This window comes from Triturus cristatus, chromosome 6 (assembly GCF_964204655.1).
Source record: "Triturus cristatus chromosome 6, aTriCri1.1, whole genome shotgun sequence".
Lineage (NCBI taxonomy): Eukaryota > Metazoa > Chordata > Amphibia > Caudata > Salamandridae > Triturus > Triturus cristatus.
The window spans coordinates 1,285,616,497-1,285,635,167 of record NC_140589.1 but is presented as its reverse complement, the minus strand read 5'-3'; the positions used below and the strand labels follow the sequence as shown (position 1 = coordinate 1,285,635,167).

Here is an 18,671-nt window from a genome sequence, read left to right as displayed (position 1 = left end):
CTGTATACATAGACAGAACAGGAAAAGAATGGCTAAGATCGTCCCAGTGACTATTAGAATCTTCCATCCCCAAGCTGATATCAGTCCCCAGAACCACCCCATCATCGACCAATCTCCTTTATCCACATGGATGGATTCGGAAATCTTATGCAGTTTGGAGATGGCTTGATAGACTGTCGGAGCGTTATATGGTATGAAAATACAACAGCTTAATTGGATAACCTTACATACCCCACCACGGTCTGCAAGTATGACATCTAGAACCATACGGAAATAATCTAGAAAACCTCTATCAGGACCTATATTGCTTTTAACAGAGACTTATACAAGTTCTCTCCTGCCAACCATAATAGGATAATTGAAAATATATACAATATAAAGTGTTATTTAGTACCCATTTTTATTTTTACACTTTTTTCAATTTAATAAATTCTACTTAAGAAGTAGCATCCAGTATTTTATAAGCAATACACATACATATTCATTGAATAATCTACGAAACAGAAAAAAACTTGTTTTTAAATGTAAATAACCCCGCCACTAATATAGCACAAAAGAATCTCTCATCATACTCTCAATCATACGTCAGTCATACTCATACTATTAAAATAGCAAAAAACATTTAGAGGCTTAGCACGGTCCCACAAGGTTATGAAGGGAGAGAGACAGCAGCTAGCGCAGTTCTTTTCTGATGGTGCTGGGTCTCTTGGGACCTCTCCTCTAGATGGGTAGGGTAGGCCTACGCGCGTTTCGGTGGGGAGCCACCTTCTTCAGGGCCACCAACAGGAGGGGCAAAAAGCCCTAAAATAGGTGGGGGATATCTGTAGAAAGTTAAATATTACAATTTTAGAGAAAGGCAGGAAACGCTTTGAACAATAAATTAGACTTCATAAATCCTGAGTAAATCCACAGTCAATACATCTAGAATCACCTCATACGTGCTACAAATCCAACGTATTAACACAAAAGTAGACAAATCTAGGAAAGGTGATAAGGGCGAAAGAAAACATAAAAGTATAAAAAAGTATAAAGCCTTCACCTAAAGATTAGCGAAGATTAGGCCTTAAAGGGCAAAGAAAAATATTCTTGAAGGGGATACCTGAATTGCAAATCACAGAGTGGAACAACTAAAATGCTAGTCACATTGGTAATGTTCAGGAGCAGTCTTGTCTGTCTGGTCGACCAAAGGTCAATCTGCGTCTGAGCAAAAAAGCAACAATTACTTGGAATGCATTACATTGCAGAAAGCAATAAGGTTTGTTATTGCCACCTACGTATAGGACATAAAGGAGTGCTTACCCTTTCGTATTTTGGGAAATAGTGAATTATACTGGTCCATATGCGTGTGAAGTACTCTTCAATCAAATATTAAATTCCACGAAGTCTGCTGTTTAGCTACAGCCAGGGCAGTCAAATGTCGCTGCTGCTGGGCAACTAGAACACAAAAGGGCCTCTGCTCAGTACATAGTTATTATGTTCACACAGTCTATAGGGGAATACTTCCAACGGTTTAGAGTTTTGTTGGGACTTCCTTAGGGGAGATGACAACACTGCTTCAAAGTATGTAGATATTGAAGTACACCTGACAATCATTCTATCAAATAAGCCGTCATATATCTGCCGTCTCGTAGAAACTAAACACGGCCTATACGGAGTCTACAAAGAAATTCTCATAATTGGTTGATAAAGTGTTAAATTAACCGTCAGAAATACGGGGAACAGATGGAGAGAGGCTTTATTCTTTCGTGTTCACCAAATGGCCCCTCCTGTATTTACGGGCATGCTGGGCTGAACTTCAAAGGTGTACTGCAAAAAGCACAGTTACACCAAAAGACTAGGTGCCGTTTGCAAAGCATGAAATACTATGATAAATGCACCCGTCACTCATAATTAGCTTATACAAGAAGGTCATAGACTCACAGAGAGCACAAAGCTTGTCTATAAATCGCAAGATGCAAGTAATTAGCTAAAATGAGATTCCTCCCATCTCCGACAGTTGCTTGCGAGGCTTACCCGATTACTGCAGAGTGTCAGTCTGGATCACACATCACCATAGGGAAGTTCGTCGGGACTCGTAGGGCTACAGCGATTTTTAAATGTGACTCTGTATTTTGATTGGCCAAAGGGTTAGAGACTAGGGCGTGCTGGAATGCGCAGACTATTGGATTCACTGGGATAGCCCTACATTACAATATGGCGCCCGCATTTCCATGTATCTCCCAACGGATCACAAGTCCTTTTCATGTGACCCCGTGGGATACCCCGTGACCTTACTTTGGCCAATCAAAATACAGTCACATTTAAAAATCGCTGTAGCCCTACGAGTCCCGACGAACTTCCCTATGGTGATGTGTGATCCAGACTGACACTCTGCAGTAATCGGGTAAGCCTCGCAAGCAACTGTCGGAGGTGGGAGGAATCTCATTTTAGCTAATTACTTGCATCTTGCGATTTATAGACAAGCTTTGTGCTCTCTGCGAGTCTATGACCTTCTTGTATAAGCTAATTATGAGTGACGGGTGCATTTATCATAGTATTTCATGCTTTGCAAACGGCACCTAGTCTTTTGGTGTAACTGTGCTTTTTGCAGTACACCTTTGAAGTTCAGCCCAGCATGCCCGTAAATACAGGAGGGGCCATTTGGTGAACACGAAAGAATAAAGCCTCTCTCCATTTGTTCCCTGTATTTCTGATGGTTAATTTAACACTTTATCAACCAATTATGAGAATTTCTTTGTAGACTCCGTATAGGCCGTGTTTAGTTTCTGCGAGACGGCAGATATATGACGGCTTATTTGATAGAATGATTGTCAGGTGTACTTCAATATCTACATATTTTGAAGCAGTGTTGTCATCTCCCCTAAGGTAGTCCCAACAAAACTCTAAACCGTTGGAAGTATTCCCCTATAGACTGTGTGAACATAATAACTATGTACTGAGCAGAGGCCCTTTTGTGTTCTAGTTGCCCAGCAGCAGCGACATTTGACTGCCCTGGCTGTAGCTAAACAGCGGACTTCGTGGAATTTAATATTTGATTGAAGAGTACTTCACACGCATATGGGCCAGTATAATTCACTATTTCCCAAAATACGAAAGGGTAAGCACTCCTTTATGTCCTATACGTAGGTGGCAATAACAAACCTTATTGCTTTCTGCAATGTAATGCATTCCAAGTAATTGTTGCTTTTTTGCTCAGACGCAGATTGACCTTTGGTCGACCAGACAGACAAGACTGCTCCTGACCATTACCAATGTGACTAGCATTTATTGTTCAAAGCGTTTCCTGCCTTTCTCTAAAAGTGTAATATTTAACTTTCTACAGATAACCCCCACCTATTTTAGGGCTTTTTGCCCCTCCTGTTGGTGGCCCTGAAGAAGGTGGCTCCCCACCGAAACGCGCGTAGGCCTACCCTACTCTCTCCCTTCATAACCTTGTGGGACCGTGCTAAGCCTCTAAATGTTTTTTGCTATTTTAATAGTATGAGTATGACTGACGTATTATTGAGAGTATGATGAGAGATTCTTTTGTGCTATATTAGTGGCGGGGTTATTTACATTTAAAAACAAGTTTTTTTCTGTTTCGTAGATTATTCAATGAATATGTATGTGTATTGCTTATAAAATACTGGATGCTACTTCTTAAGTAGAATTTATTAAATTGAAAAAAGTGTAAAAATAAAAATGGGTACTAAATAACACTTTATATTGTATATATTTTCAATTATCCTATTATGGTTGGCAGGAGAGAACTTGTATAAGTCTCTGTTAAAAGCAATATAGGTCCTGATAGAGGTTTTCTAGATTATTTCCTTGTTTTTCCCCCCCTCCTCTTGGACCTCTAGTTATTTTAGGGGGGGCCTCCCTTTCAGATTTATATCTAGAATCATACGGTTCTGCAACGTCATGAGGCGATCCGCTTGGAGCTCAGCTGTCAAGTTACCAAGGACACCAGCTGTTACATTAACAGTGGTTTCAACTACACGAGTCAGTTGTCTCAGGTTCCTACTATTGACCATTGGTCTCCAAAACGGCAGGAAACCCAGGAAAAAGTCTCCCGCTTCCTGACCGGCAGTATCCTCCTTACTAACAACGCCTCTCACAACTCTGGTCTTGTGATAATCAGAGGCGGCAGTAAATGTCGGCGGTAGCAAATTTGCAACATAACACGTGCCCGAGAAATCAGGGGGCAACCATGTATATGCTCGATCATTTCAAACAAATTATGTACCCTTGGCAGCCAGAAACGCAGGGGAAAACTGTAATGGGAAAATGTACGTTTCAGCACAGTCACTCTTCCCTAATTGAGCTCTTGGATTCTGACCATTACCTTGTAAACAGAACCGACCTATGTGGGGTACGACCCAAATCGGAGATGAACTTTTACGCTGTTTCTCGCCCAGACTAATGCTATACCCCGTCGCGTTCCAACCCACATAAGCTCGCAACTCATCCTTGGGAATAGATGAAAATGCATTGATATCTCTGCTCATATCAGCAACTCCTTTCATCAAGGCCTTATTGTTCGTGCTAGGTCTAGTGGAACGCGGTGGTCGCGGGGAGTAGGTTTCGAGCGCAAAAAGAAACATAGTCTGGAATGCCCATGATGACCCATTATAGCTAAACGGCAGCACTAGATATGGGATACCCTTATTAATGGTATGCGGCATCAAACCACACACCCAGCAATTTGTCGTATTCATAACTAGTTGGTGCTGGTGAAGAAGTTGAATAAACAAATTGTTTACGAACTCAGAACGTCTAGCTTGTTCGTGTTCAGGCAGAGGGTGGAAAGAGTGTGAGGAAATAGTAGGAGGAGGTATGGGCTGTATAGTGGGTGCAAACGGCACTTGAAAAGACAATAATACATAACCTACAGAAAACATCATCATGCTAAATAGTACAAACAGACATAATATTACAAAACGTTTGCTATTCATCACTTTACATATTCTGCTCTCAAAATGTATTTCCTCAGCGGGTCTCTTCATCTCGAAAAACTCCATCCTCTAACCGTGCTGTTCGCGGCGGATGAGTGTCTTCTGCTAAGGAGTACACCTGTCAGTCCAGGGAACACCCTAGACCAACCAGACCGTTGACCTAACGTCTCCGGCTTGTACCCCAAAGTCTTGGCACCGCGACCCTGCAGCTGAACCCGGATGGCGGTTCGAAAAAGCAAAAATAAGAAAGTTTCTCAGATGGAAGAGTGAGCTGTACTTCTCAAAAAAATATAAAAGAAAAATAATTTTTATTTGTCCATAGTTCTCGGCCTCAAATCGTAGCAACTTCTTGTAGGTACTGTTTGGTCTTGAAACAAGAGTTCAGGCTCTGTAGTGTCCAATTGAATTGACGGTGGCACAGTTTCTTGCAAGATATCATCGCTTTCCTTCTGAGAAAGTGTTCCTTTTACTCGTGCATCGCTAAACGGCAGAAAACGAGGCACAGTCTCAGTCTCTGAGTCAGCGATCCCTTTCTGGACCCACTGGTCGTAAGGCAAAGGCAAAGGGACCCTTTTGCAGTGAACGCCGTGTATCCAGTTCTTTTTCCCTTTCACTCGAACAGCCGATCTCGTGGAAAGAAGGACGAGATGGGAGCCGGTCCAACAGGGCTCATCATTCTTTGCCCTTTTGAAGTTTTTGACCAGCACCCATGATCCAGGATTGATAGGATGTCCTGGAGCTTCAGAGACCTGAGGCAGAGTATCATGCACCTGTTGGTGTAAAACACGCAATTTAGCCGTCAATTCATCCAAATAATCAAGCAGTACTGGGTGTTCAATCTCACTGAATTTTGTAGGCCTTGGCACTCCCCATATATTGGCCGGGTGGCCAAACACGATTTCGTAGGGACTAAGTCCCACTCGTGAATGCACAGTCATTCTTGTTGATAGGAGTGCTAAGGGCAGAGCGTCAGGCCATTTAAGACCAGAACTCGCTTGGATCTTGGCTAATTTGAGCTTCAATGTGCCATTGTAACACTCTACTAGTCCAGCTGATTGGGGGTGATTTGCAGCGTGGAATTTCTGCTTTATACCTAGTCCCTCACATACATTCTTCATCACTCGTCCCACAAATTCACTCCCATTATCACTCCATACCATTCTTGGCATTCCAAACCTAGGGAAAAATTCCTTGACAAAGGCTTTAGCTGTGGATAAGGCAGCATTGTCTTTTAGGGGATATGCTTCTATCCACCTTGAAAAAGCGCAGACAACAACAAGTACATATTTCAAATTGTTGCACCTTTCCATGTAGATGAAATCTAGCTGCAAAACCTCAAACGGATACGTTGGAGGCGCAAAATGACCAGCTGGAGTTGGGGTTCCCCTACCAGGATTGTATTTCAAACATACCATGCAATTTTTGACCACATTCTCTGCACACTTGCGAATTCCAGCGTTCTGCCATACTGGAGCCAACAACTTACAAATCCCTTTCACACTGATATGCGCCATTCCATGTGCCATCGTGACCACTGGAAGCACATATGCATCAGGTAACAACCATCGCCGGTGTTCTGACAAATCAATCCAACAACCATTTTCATCCAATTTACCTTTACTTTCTTTCCACATGCTCAATTCTTTCTCTGTGGCTTCAGCTTGAAGGGACTTCACACTCTCTATCGTGTCTTCACACATTCAAACATTACCAACCAATCTTGCAGGGCCTGCAACATACATTCGATTCGTCACATCTTTTGCTGTTTCTTTCGCGATTTCGTCAGCAAACGCATTACCACGACCAACATCATCAATATTCTTCTTGTGGGCACTGCATTTCACAATCGCGACTTGTAACGGTAAGGTCAGTGATTCAAGGAGATCATTCACCAACTGACCATTCTGAATCTTAGTTCCATGCGAAGTCAGGAACCCACGTTCTTTCCACAAGCGCCCAAAACTAAGGTCCACGCCAAAGGCATACTGACTGTCAGCATATATGTTCACTTTCATTCGTTTCGACAACACGCATGCTCTTGTAAGTGCAATTAATTCTGCTGCTTGAGCCGAATTATGTGGTATACGTGCAGTTTCAACAATCGTGTGCAGAGTCGTGACAGCATATGCAGCAGTCGTATCACCATTCGGAAGCTTGAAACACGAGCCATCCACCCATAAGGTACCATCACACTCAACCAGGGGAGTATCTTTAAGATCCACTCTCCCTTTTGTTTCGTCTTCTGTTCTGAACAGACAATCATGCTGTTCAATCTCATCTGTGTCTGCTGAAATCGGCAGTAGCTGGATTCAACGTGTTGCACCTCTTTATGTGCACATGACTCGCTAGCAGTGTCAACTCGTACCCTGACAATTGAGCACTAGTTAAGTGCTGTGTCTTGGTCCTGTTTAATAATGTGTCCACTGCGTGTGGCACCATCACAATCAACATGTTGTTCATTACTAACCCAGCAGACTGTCGAATAGAAACAGCTGCTGCCGCTGTGGCTCTCAAACAACTTGGCAATGCCTTGGCTACCGGATCCAAAGTCGACGAAAAAAACGCGCATGGACGCTGTCTGTCTCCAAAAGACTGTGTCAGCACTGACAACGCACAACCTTCTTTCTCGTGAACATACAATGTAAAAGGTTTACTGTAGTCGGGGGTACCCAATACAGGAGCCGAACATAATGCCTTACGTAATTCCGAAAAACTTTTCTGACACTCTTCAGACCATGGGACGGGATTCGGTGTATCTTTGCATGTTAATGCTATCAAAGGTTTTGCCAGCAAAGAAAAACTCGGGATCCACTGCCTACAGTATGAAGTAATACCCAAGAAAGCACGCACTTCTCTCTGTGTTCTTGGCACGCTCAATTGTGCAATGGCCTGAATTCTTTCTGGGGTCAGTTTCCTTCCCTCCTTCGACAAGAGATGACCTAAGTAGGTCACTTCTTGTCGACAATATTGCAGTTTTGAGAGAGACACTTTGTGATGAAAGGCAGACAAATGACGCAACAATGTCAATGTAGCTTCTTTACAAATCTCCTCAGTATCCGCGGCGATTAGTAAATCGTCAACATACTGAATAAGGGTAGCACCACTAGGTAAGACAATTGTATCAAGCTGCACCTTTAAAGCCTGACTGTATATCGATGGACTTTCACAGAGCCCTGTGGAGCGCGTTTAAAGCGGAAGCTGCGACCTCCTAAACTAAAACCAAAAATATCCCTGCTTTCCTCTGCAATCGGAATGCTAAAGAAAGCATTCTTTAAATCAATCACTGAGAACCAAGCAGCGGAAGCTGGGATCATAGTGAACAAGGCAGTTATATCAGGGACAACTGGAAACTGTGGCACAACTATCTTATTGACCTCTCTAAGATCGATCACAAATCTGTAAACAGGTGGCTGAGAAGGGTCAGTACGTTTTAAAACAGGCAGAACTGGACTATTGCAAACGTTGCCTCTTGTCTCTTCAATTACCTCCTTTTCAATCAAGTCATAGATGATTGCTAACAACGCTTTCTCACCTTCATTAGAGATCTTGTACTGGGGAATGCGTGGCAATTTAACATTGGCTTTCAAAGTGACCACATATGGCGGTATTTTCAAGAGACCCACATCGTTAGGACCAGTTGCCCAAAGGACATCCGGAAGAGACGACAATTCAGCTGGCAGTTTATTCTTCGACAAATACATTGGAGAAATCACTTCCCTACCCAGTGTAAGTTGTACTCCCGAGGGGGAACAATATAATGTTGCATGTAATCTCTTTAACAAATCTAATCTTAACAGATTTTCACCACAACCTGTCGTTAGGATAAGGGGTGCTTTCAGCTCACAAGGTCCAACAGAAAGGGGCATAGGACTAGAGATCGGGTTCCTAACCGGGGCGCCAGAAAAACCTACTGAAACATTCATTTCGCCAGACAAAGGCGCGCCAGGGAGTTTTGAGTGCATAATTGAACTCTTTGCAGCACCAGTATCCAATAGAAAAGGCTCTGATACACCCGCTGTAGTCACCTTGACATACGGTCCACTCTGGTCCACTGGCACTGAAACAACTCCCTCTCTCTGTCTATGGCTGTCCTAGTAATCATCACCTTCCGCATTTCCATCTTCTGCATAATAGTCGTTATTATAGTACTGAGCTGTCCCACCAGTTACATTGGCCTGCTGATCAAAACTGTTCATCGTATTTTGAGGCGGAAGAGGACGCGCGTTCTGGGGAACATTCCCACGCCCTCTACCTCTAGGAGCTTGCTGACCACCTCTACCTCTCGCGCCATAAGCATTATTCGTGCGCTGCAACAATATAGGACAACTATACTTAAAATGTCCTTCTTGTTTGCAATATGAACACTGATTGGGACCCACAGGAACACGCGGTTGGGAATACCCGAACCTTTGCGAGTTACTCTGAAACTGTTGGGGTTGTTGATAGTTACTCTGACCTTGCTTATAGTTATTCTGATCTCCACGTGGCGGGTAAGCCTGCTGTAAAAGAACCTTTGTCTTTAATTCTTTTGTTTTCTTGTCTGCTCTATCCTTCTCATCTTTATCCCTATTTTCGTAATACTGTGCAGTAGCCAGTATTTGCGCTGATGAGGAAACAGCCCAAGAACTCTCTGAATCTTTTAATTTCTTACACAACTCGGGAAGCAAATTATGCACAAATTTACCAACAAATAACCGTTGACCACCTTCCGAACTCATGTCTTGACCACTGTGGTCGATAAATGTTTCTTCAAACCTGGTGAAGAAATCAGACACTGTTTCGTCTTTCTTTTGTTTGCATGCGGATAATTTATCCCAATTCACACGCATCGCTTGCATTAAAGTCTTCATGTAGATTCTACCAGGGAGTTCTGCTACTAAGGGCTCAGGTTTCGCACCACCAACTTGTCTAGTGTCTGTAGCAGTGATATTAGCCCATGTGCCACCTAGTTCTGCAGCATGATCTGCATTACGAATCAACCCCCATAAAGGCTGCGGAACGACATTCCCGAACAACATATCTATGTCAGCTAGGTTCATGACACACGATTCTGCAGTCTGTGATAACTCCTTATAATATCCTGTGGGGTTTTTACGGGGGTCAGGCAATGTCTGCTTAAGGGCTAAAACTTCTGATCGCTTCCAAGGAACATGTACCCAAACACGCTGGAAATGAGCTGGCATAGCAGCAATACCGTTAGCGGCATCAGCCGCAACCGCGTCCTTCCATACCGGAGGGACTCTCATAGGGTATTGTCTGACCTTCCTATCAGAGGAGTCATGTTCAAACAGTGACTGAGAAGGACCCTCGATCCTAAAAGACAATAATGTCGCAACTGCTTTCTCAACATCGGGACCCACAATCGTACCTTTTCCAAATTTAAACCGTACATGACACAATTCCTGCGGGCTTAAGTCCAAACCATGATCTTCCAATTCCTCACAGAGGAATTTACACATTTTTATCGAAAACGTATCTCTGTTTTGGTGCTTCCCATTGATGAAAAACATTTACAACAGACTCTACATCATATCTTGAAGGAAAAACAATCCATTTATATGCCATGCGGTCTAATACTTCTTTCTCTTCAGAACCTGGCAGCTGACTACGCAACTGCGTACGTTGTGAACCAGGGGTCGTACTAGATGACCCAAAGAGAGGCGATATAAAACTAGTGACCGCACTAGCTATTCGTTGTCATGTAGAAGGAGAAGTTGAGGCAAGAACAGGGGGAAAGACAGAGGGAAGAAAAACGGGTGCAGATACAGGTACAGGGATCGTATCAGGAAGAGCGCCGAGGGAGGCAGCTGATGTACTAGGTAAAGTCGCAGGAAGCGCGGAAGAGATAGGCAGCAAAACCGGCGGCCCTTGAGAGGGCTGCGCCGTAGGCATAGGAACCGGATGAGGAGGAGCTGGCGGCTGCGGGAAAGCTTGCGGCAAATTAACTAGAGGCCGTACATTTAAAGGTTGCGGAGGCGCTGTAGCACTCTGCGCATACGGGGGTGGCGAACTCAGCAAATGTGACATTAGGGGATCTTTCTCCTTTTCTTCTGACCCATCTTGCTGAAGGGGCGGCAAAACTGGGTAGCATTTATCAATCACTAATTTACGTTGCCTGTGCAGCTGCTCATTCATTTGTTCTTCTTCATTATCTTTAAACTGCAAGGCTGCTTGCATTATCGACATACCTTTCTCTCTTTTATTTTTCTTGGCTAATTTGATTTCTTTCTGCTTGGCTTCCTTTCGCCATAGGCGGAAAGAATCAAACATCGCCGGCCGGGCTTTCTTTTTAAATAATTTATCTAGGATTTCTGTGTCGAAACTACCATTTTGGGGCCATTTTAAAACACCATCCTTCCTGGTGTATCGGATCCATACTTCATTATACGCAATGGGGCCTACGCCATGTTTCACATAAAGCTCATATGTTGGAGTTCCAATTGGAGGAACCGGACACGAATCCTCTAATCGGGAGTCCCTATTACAACCCAAACAAAACAAATTTCCAAATATACTAGAACCAGGCATCGTCGCTCACTAGCCTAGTTTCAAACTTCAAAGGATTATCAAATACGATAGTCTCGTGAATACACGAGTCCTTCGGCTTTGGCACTTGCAAGTTCCAAATCAAAGCGATCCCGAAGGGATACCAAACCAAACTAAGGACTGGGAGACGCTCCACTTATACTTAACTGAGGTATCGATGACGTCGCCAGAAGACTCGTTAAATCGTTTCGCTCTACCAAATCATCAAGGGTCCAAAACAGGGCGATAGTCAGGGCAGCAGTCCTTTGTAGCCGTCGGGACGCGGAGAACCTCGCAGTAAAGACTTTCGGACCACGTCGACATGCAGGGGTCGATGAAGTGGTGGCCTTCCTCCAGAATTTTCACACGAAGCTCCTCACGAACCTCTGGCTTGGACCGGTACCGCTGAAATCGCCCCACATTGGGCGCCAACTGAAGTACTGGGTTTTTCAGAACCAACCCAGCGGTGCCAGGGGACACACCCGAAGACTTCGAGTTCTTCCTGTTTCAGACCACAGAAACACAGAGTCTTCTAGATGAAGTCAAAGATCATATTTATTGGCTGCAGACCAATCACAGGTATCCGAGAAGTACAGCACGGTGTATGTTCTCAGGAGACTGCTCCCAACCAAAAACCAGTCTTTTCTTATATACAGAATATTACGCTCTGGGCAACACCGCCCCTATTTTACAAGTGGTTGTTCACATATTTTCGCTTCAAAGAAAGAGCACAGTCATGATGATAATCCCACATTTCAGCTCGGTCAGCGCATAATTATTTACCCAGCGAGGCTCAGGACCCTCATCAGATATCAGCAGACCCCAATAAAACGGACACCTCCTCCTCGTAAAACAAGCCATAAAGTAGGAAACAGAGTCAGGTGTGAAAGGGATTAGTCAGGAGTCGCGTGGGATACACGACTTTATGATGTGTTGGGCCCTGATGCTAATCCCATTTGGCCGCAGTAAAAGGAACCGGCCGGACAGGACTGACCTCGGGCAGCGGAGTCAGTTTGCATAGGTCACAAAGAAATCAAAGAAAGATTGCGTGTCCTTTAGGCCTAGGCATGGCCTCGATGCGCAGCCTATGTGAGGGCAACCACAAAATGGTTACCCTTTTAAAATGGAACCCGAGGATTCGACATGTTGTATCGTATACACGGTGAATTCATCGGTGAAACATGATGAAAACACTCATACATACCGCATTAGTCATTTGCGGTTCGCTGATACCAAAATCGGCAGGGTAGGACGATGCTACCAACATTGTTCTGAAATTTACAGTACCACAGGAGTGGGGTATAATACAGTGGAGTAGAGTGGCATGGAGTGAAGTACAGTGGAGTGGAGTAGTAGTCACCGTAGCAAACTTTTGCACAGTGGAGTGTTGTGTAGTCCTGTGGAGTGAAGTGGTGTGTTTTTAAGTGTCTGAAGGTGTTATAGAGTGGAGTAGAGTGTTTAACAAGTGGAATAAAGTTATGTTCAGAGGAGTGGTGTGGAGTAGAGTGCAGTATAGTATGGTATAATGGAATAGGATAGAGTAGAGTACAGTGGAGTTGAGTTCAGTAGAATAGTGTATAGTGGATTGGTGTACAGTGGAGCTGCGTAGACTGGAGTGGCATTCATTGGAGTAGTGTTCAGCAGAATAGTGTGCAGTGGACTGGTGATCAATGTAGTGGCACGGAATTGAGAGTGGTAGGGAGCACTGGGAAACAGTAGAAAAGCATAGAGTGGAGTTGCGTAAAGTGGAGTGGCGTGGCATAAAGTGGATTGCCATAGAACCAAGTAGTATAGAGAGGACTGGCATTGAGTGGAGTGTGGTTCAGTGTAGTAGCTTACACTGAAATAGCGTAGAGTGGAGTGATGTGGAGTGGAGTGGCATATAGTGGAATAGTGTACACTGGAGTGGCACAGAGTGGAGTGGTGCAGAGTGGAGTGGTGCAGAGTGGAAAAACATAGAGTGGAGTGGTGTACAGTGAAGTGGCATAGAGTGGAGTAATGTAAAGTGGCAGATATATGGAACAGCGTAGTTTATAAAATGTTCAGAGGATCCTCCTTCATGGAGGACATGCTTTTTTGGGCTTCGCTGACATTTTCTAACCTGTTAACGGACATGTCCTTCACCACCTGGCACGAGGGTGGAGAGGTAGGAGACTTATACCTCAAAAACAGGTTCATAACAGTTGAGCAAACTCTGCTGCGATTTGGATTGGGATTTGGACATTTCCTGCAATAGGCTAGCCTAGTTCATTCTGCCCATATGATCTGAAGCTCATTCCCTGAGAATTGACAGGAACACGCTGTAATGCAACAACTGTTAGAGTTGGCGAGCTGTAAATGGTTAATAAATAATATTCCTTCGCCTGGCCTTGGTGGCTGATCTGGAAGGTATGACAGACAGGGCTATAGACCATGGGAATGTGGATCGCTTGGAGGAATTGACAATAGCTGAGTATAAGAAGACATGCACACTGGTCTAACAAATGTCTATCCCAATGCACCATTCAAATTGAAAAAATGTCATTTTCTACACAGAACATATTTGGCACTTATCAACTGCACGATGATCCACCCTGCCAAGTTCATTGTAAGTGGGAAATGGGGGCTGCCTTTAACTGATTTCCCCTTATGACATGAGCCTACCTGCAGCTTGTGGTGGGAGGTGGCACAGGTACTGTCCTGCCTAATGGAACTGGCACTAGAAATGCCTATAAAAATGTGCTTGTTGGTTATAATGACAAAACTGAAGTGCCATAGAATGCAAACCCTCATGGTAGCACTAGGAAAGGTGCTGGCGAAGCATCGAATAGCTATACATTGGGTGGCCTCTGGAGCTCATGAGGTCATGGCTTTAAAAAATGATCCATTGGAATGGTCATTCACAGATGAGCAGCATATGAAGTTGACCTGGATCATGGACCCTCTCTCTCCGCACTCAAACCCTGAATAACTGACCTCGCTGAATGTACATAGATGTGCATTTGGAAAATTGATCTGCAGAGAAGTGCAGATGATATGGTCTGATAAACATTTTCAATAAAACAAGAGCTGATTAAGAACAACTGTCCGAAATGAAGGGCATAATTTACAAGGCCATTGCGCCGTTGGTACATCACTTCTTTTGTCGCACCGGAGCCGCAGTGTACCTGCCCATATTTACAAGGCAAGCAAAGTCACCCTGCACTACTCTGCATGAAAGGGGCAATCTTTGGGTGTTGCTGTGGGTGTTCCCATGCAACATCTATGGATCCTGACACATTTACAGATGTAAAATATTTTGTAAAACTCTGAATGATTCAGAATCCTATGCCTTCCCATGGGAGGCATAGGAGTGGTGCAACGAGGAGAAATACTTTTATTCTCCTCAAATTTTCCTTTTTTTGCATGCTGCTGCAGAAAGAGGACAATGTCATCAATGATTGGTTTTGGACAATTAAGATGACCCTTCCTGCACAAAAGCAATCATCCCCGCAACACAGGCACCCTTGAAATATGACGCAAGGGTGCCTGTAATGGCACATGGCAGCCAATTGTGCACCAGCGCCGGGCAAAGCACACAGATGCATCGTATTGTTAATACAATGCATTCCTGTGCTTTTAAAACGACACAGCTTAGCGCAGCAAAATGGCTTGCAGCACTGCGCTGTCATTTTTTTGTAAATGAGGCCCTAAGAATGTGTCATCTGGGATGGCGATCCTGGTTAGATATACAGGTGCCAATTACGATCCGGTAAAAAATTTCCCCGTACGACTCGTATCCGGTCTTTTTACCGTACGAATCGTACAACTGCCGTACAAACTGCCAATTACGATTCGCATGGGAAAAAGACCATACGAATCGCATTGGGAATCATTCCCCACACGTCCTCGGGTCGGAAAAAGTGTCTGACACGTCCTCGGACGAATCACCGTACAAATGTGAAAAGTGAAGTCTGACCGCGGAATCACGATCCATCCCGTGCGTCAGAAGTTACAACCGTATGGAAAAAACACCGTCCGCACCGAACACCCATAGCAACCATGGAGACATGCGCCCGCATACGCGCCGACCCCCCCCCAGCCCCCGTACGTACGCGCCACCCCCCGCCCCCGTACGTACACGCCGACCCCCCCAGCCCCTGTATGTACGCGCCGACCCCCCCAGCCCCGTACGTACGTGTCGAACCCCCCGTGTATGTACACCCATGTACGTGTCCTACCCCCCGTGTATGTACACCCCTGTACGTGTCGTACCCCTCCGTGTATGTACACCCCTGTACGTGTCGTACCCCCGTGTATGTACACCCGTGTACGTGTCCTACCCCCCGTGTATGTACACCCCTGTACGTGTCGTACCCCCCGTGTATGTACACCCGTGTACGTGTCGTACCCCTCCATGTATGTACACCCCTGTATGTGTCGTACCCCCCGTGTATGTACACCCCTGTACGTGTCGTACCCCCGTGTATGTACACCCCTGTACGTGTCGTACCCCCCGTGTATGTACACCCCTGTACGTGTCGTACCCCCCGTGTATGTACACCCCTGTATGTGTCGTACCCCCCGTGTATGTACACCCGTGTACATTAGAGTCATACCCCCACCCGAGTATGTACACCCGTGTACGTTAGAGTCGTACCCCCACCCGTGTATGTACACCCGTGTACGTCAGAGTCGTACCCCCACCACGACATCCTAAGTACGGAGCGCACCCCAGGCCCCAACATCACAACCGCATGTACGAGTCGTACCAAGCCACACACAAGGACAGCACTGTACAACAAAATGGCCCATGTACACCCCGTACACACGCTAAAAACGCACGTACACATCCAGGACAAACCAAAACAACACAAGAATACACCATTCGAATGGCACAAAGCCACTAAACATGTCCAACAACCACTAAAACAACACATTCACTGACCTGCAACTGCCAAAAACAAACAGAGGCCCAAAACACTACCACTCCTTATAACACACCCACCCAAACTTCAAACACAGCCACACCCACCAATGGACCAATAAAAAGGGCCCACACACACAAACCATGAGCCTTTGCAACAGACTCACTGCTGCCAGAACCCACAGACAACCTACAGCACCATACTAGAAGCTTTACCACACCTTACACTTGCACACCTTCACACAACCACCTTCACAAACACCCCCTCATCACATTCACACACACACCTGCACAACCACACCCACACACCCACAACCATCCACACACCCCCCCATCCACACCCACACCCCTCACCATGCCCACTAACAAGAATCCAAAGTTCAGTAACCGAGAGTTGGAGGTCCTTGTCGATGAAATCCTCAGAGTCGAGCCACACCTCTTTGGAACATTGGTCAGACAGACCAGCATTTCAGCAAAAACAGCCATGTGGCAGACCATCGTCGATGCAGTGAATGCTGTTGTGGACACCAGAAGGAACAAGCAGGAATGCCAAGCCAGGTGGTACGATCTGCGGAGGAGGGTCCGAGCCAAGATGACGGATGAACACAACCAGGCCAACGTCACTGGAGGAGGGTCGTCCCGCAGACCCGTACACTACCATCCCTGGGAGGAGAGGGTGATGGCCATACTGCCGGTGGAGGCAGTCGAAGGATTAGGAGGACTCCGAGACCCGGGTGAGTACACAAACAACGCACCTCACATGGGGGGAACGTCATCCACAACCAAACTCACAAACAGGCACGCAACCACCCCAAGCTATCGCATGACTCAACCACACTCCATGAACACGCACATGCCACTGGCGCCACCATGCCCCATGCACCCAGCTGGACAATGTCAAGTCACAGGCCACAGAAGACACCAACACATGACACGATAAGCCGGATGGCGGGAGGGTGGGCCCCAAAAATCACATAGTGCAACTCAGAAGCAGACAACAATGCCCTCTGCCCATATGGCCTAGGTCACAGCCAGACAAACAGTGTGTTCCCACACAGGAAAGACTCGCAGCAAATGGCGGACGCCTTGCATTAACACATGGGGGTGAAGGCACTGTTTTGCACATGACCGCAGCTAATGAACAGCCAACACTGTGAAAGAGTGGCAGCACACACCACCACAGCAGCAGCGCAGACACAGACACTACACCCAATGGGTGCCTGGAGATCAGAAACAAACTCACATCAACAAGCCAAGGGGCCATTCAAAGATCTGCTAACAGTGTGTGCCCAGGAAGCTGGGCTGAGGTGACAGAGGGTGACACACAGAGGGAGGGAGAGGGGGACAGAGAGGGAAGGAGACACAGGGAGACGGACAGAGGGAGGAGGCTGACACACAGAGGGAGGGAGAGGGGGACAGAGAGTGAGGGAGAGGGGGAGAGAGGGAGGGAGACACAGGGAGACGGACAGAGGGAGGAGGCTGACACACAGAGGGAGGGAGAGGGGGACAGACAGTGAGGGAGAGGGGGACAGAGAGGGAGGGAGACACAGGGAGACGGACAGAGGGAGGAGGCTGACACACAGAGGGAGGGAGAGGGGGACAGAGAGGAAGGGAGAGGGGGACAGAGAGGGAGGGAGACACAGGGAGACGGACAGAGGGAGGAGGCTGACACACAGAGGGAGGGAGAGGGGGACAGAGAGGGAGGGAGACAGAGGTGGACACAGGGAGACAGACAGAGGGAGGGAGGAGGGTGACAGAGGGAGGGAGAAAGGGAGACAGAGGGAGACGGACTGAGGGAGGAGGTTGACAGAGGGAGACGGACAGAGGGAGGAGGCTGACAGAGGGAGGGAGAAAGGGAGACACAGGGAGACGGACAGAGGGAGGAGGCTGACAGAGGGAGACAGACAAAGGGAGGAGGGTGACAGAGGGAGGGAGAAAGGGAGACACAGGGAGACGGACAGAGGGAGGAGGCTGACACACAGAGGGAGGGAGAGGGGGACAGAGAGGGAGCGAGAAAGGGACACACAGGGAGAGCAAATCAGCCTTGTGGGGTGTGGGAATGTCTGCTCGTCAGCAGGTGGACTGCGTGCATGTAGACAAGGGTGGCCAGTGCCAGAACCCCCCCTCTTCTCCATGGCTAAACACAGGGCCATGTCACAACCTGTGCACGAGCACGACAGCTACCTGCATTATCTAAGTGTGTGGAACCACTCCATGTGCCCACGTACAGTGCAACACGGAAGGCGCCAATGCATGGCTCTCCACACCTGCCCACTCCACTGCTGACTGCAGTCACACTTGACGCAGCAAGTAAGACTGTGCCA

General features: G+C 46.3%; 1 long non-coding RNA gene across 2 annotated transcripts in view; it reads left to right on the top strand.

The window, feature by feature from the left end:
• Positions 1-2,328: 2,328 nt before the first annotated feature.
• The window catches only part of LOC146821291 (uncharacterized), a 140,999-nt gene continuing 124,656 nt past the window's right edge, over positions 2,329-18,671 (top strand). The window contains exon 1 of one of the 2 annotated variants that reach the window (XR_014962695.1): positions 2,329-2,383. This is a non-coding gene — a long non-coding RNA (uncharacterized LOC146821291). Of the gene's footprint in view, positions 2,384-2,976; positions 3,098-18,671 lie in introns of those variants that run through there. The other variant, XR_014962694.1, reaches the window with a different exon arrangement.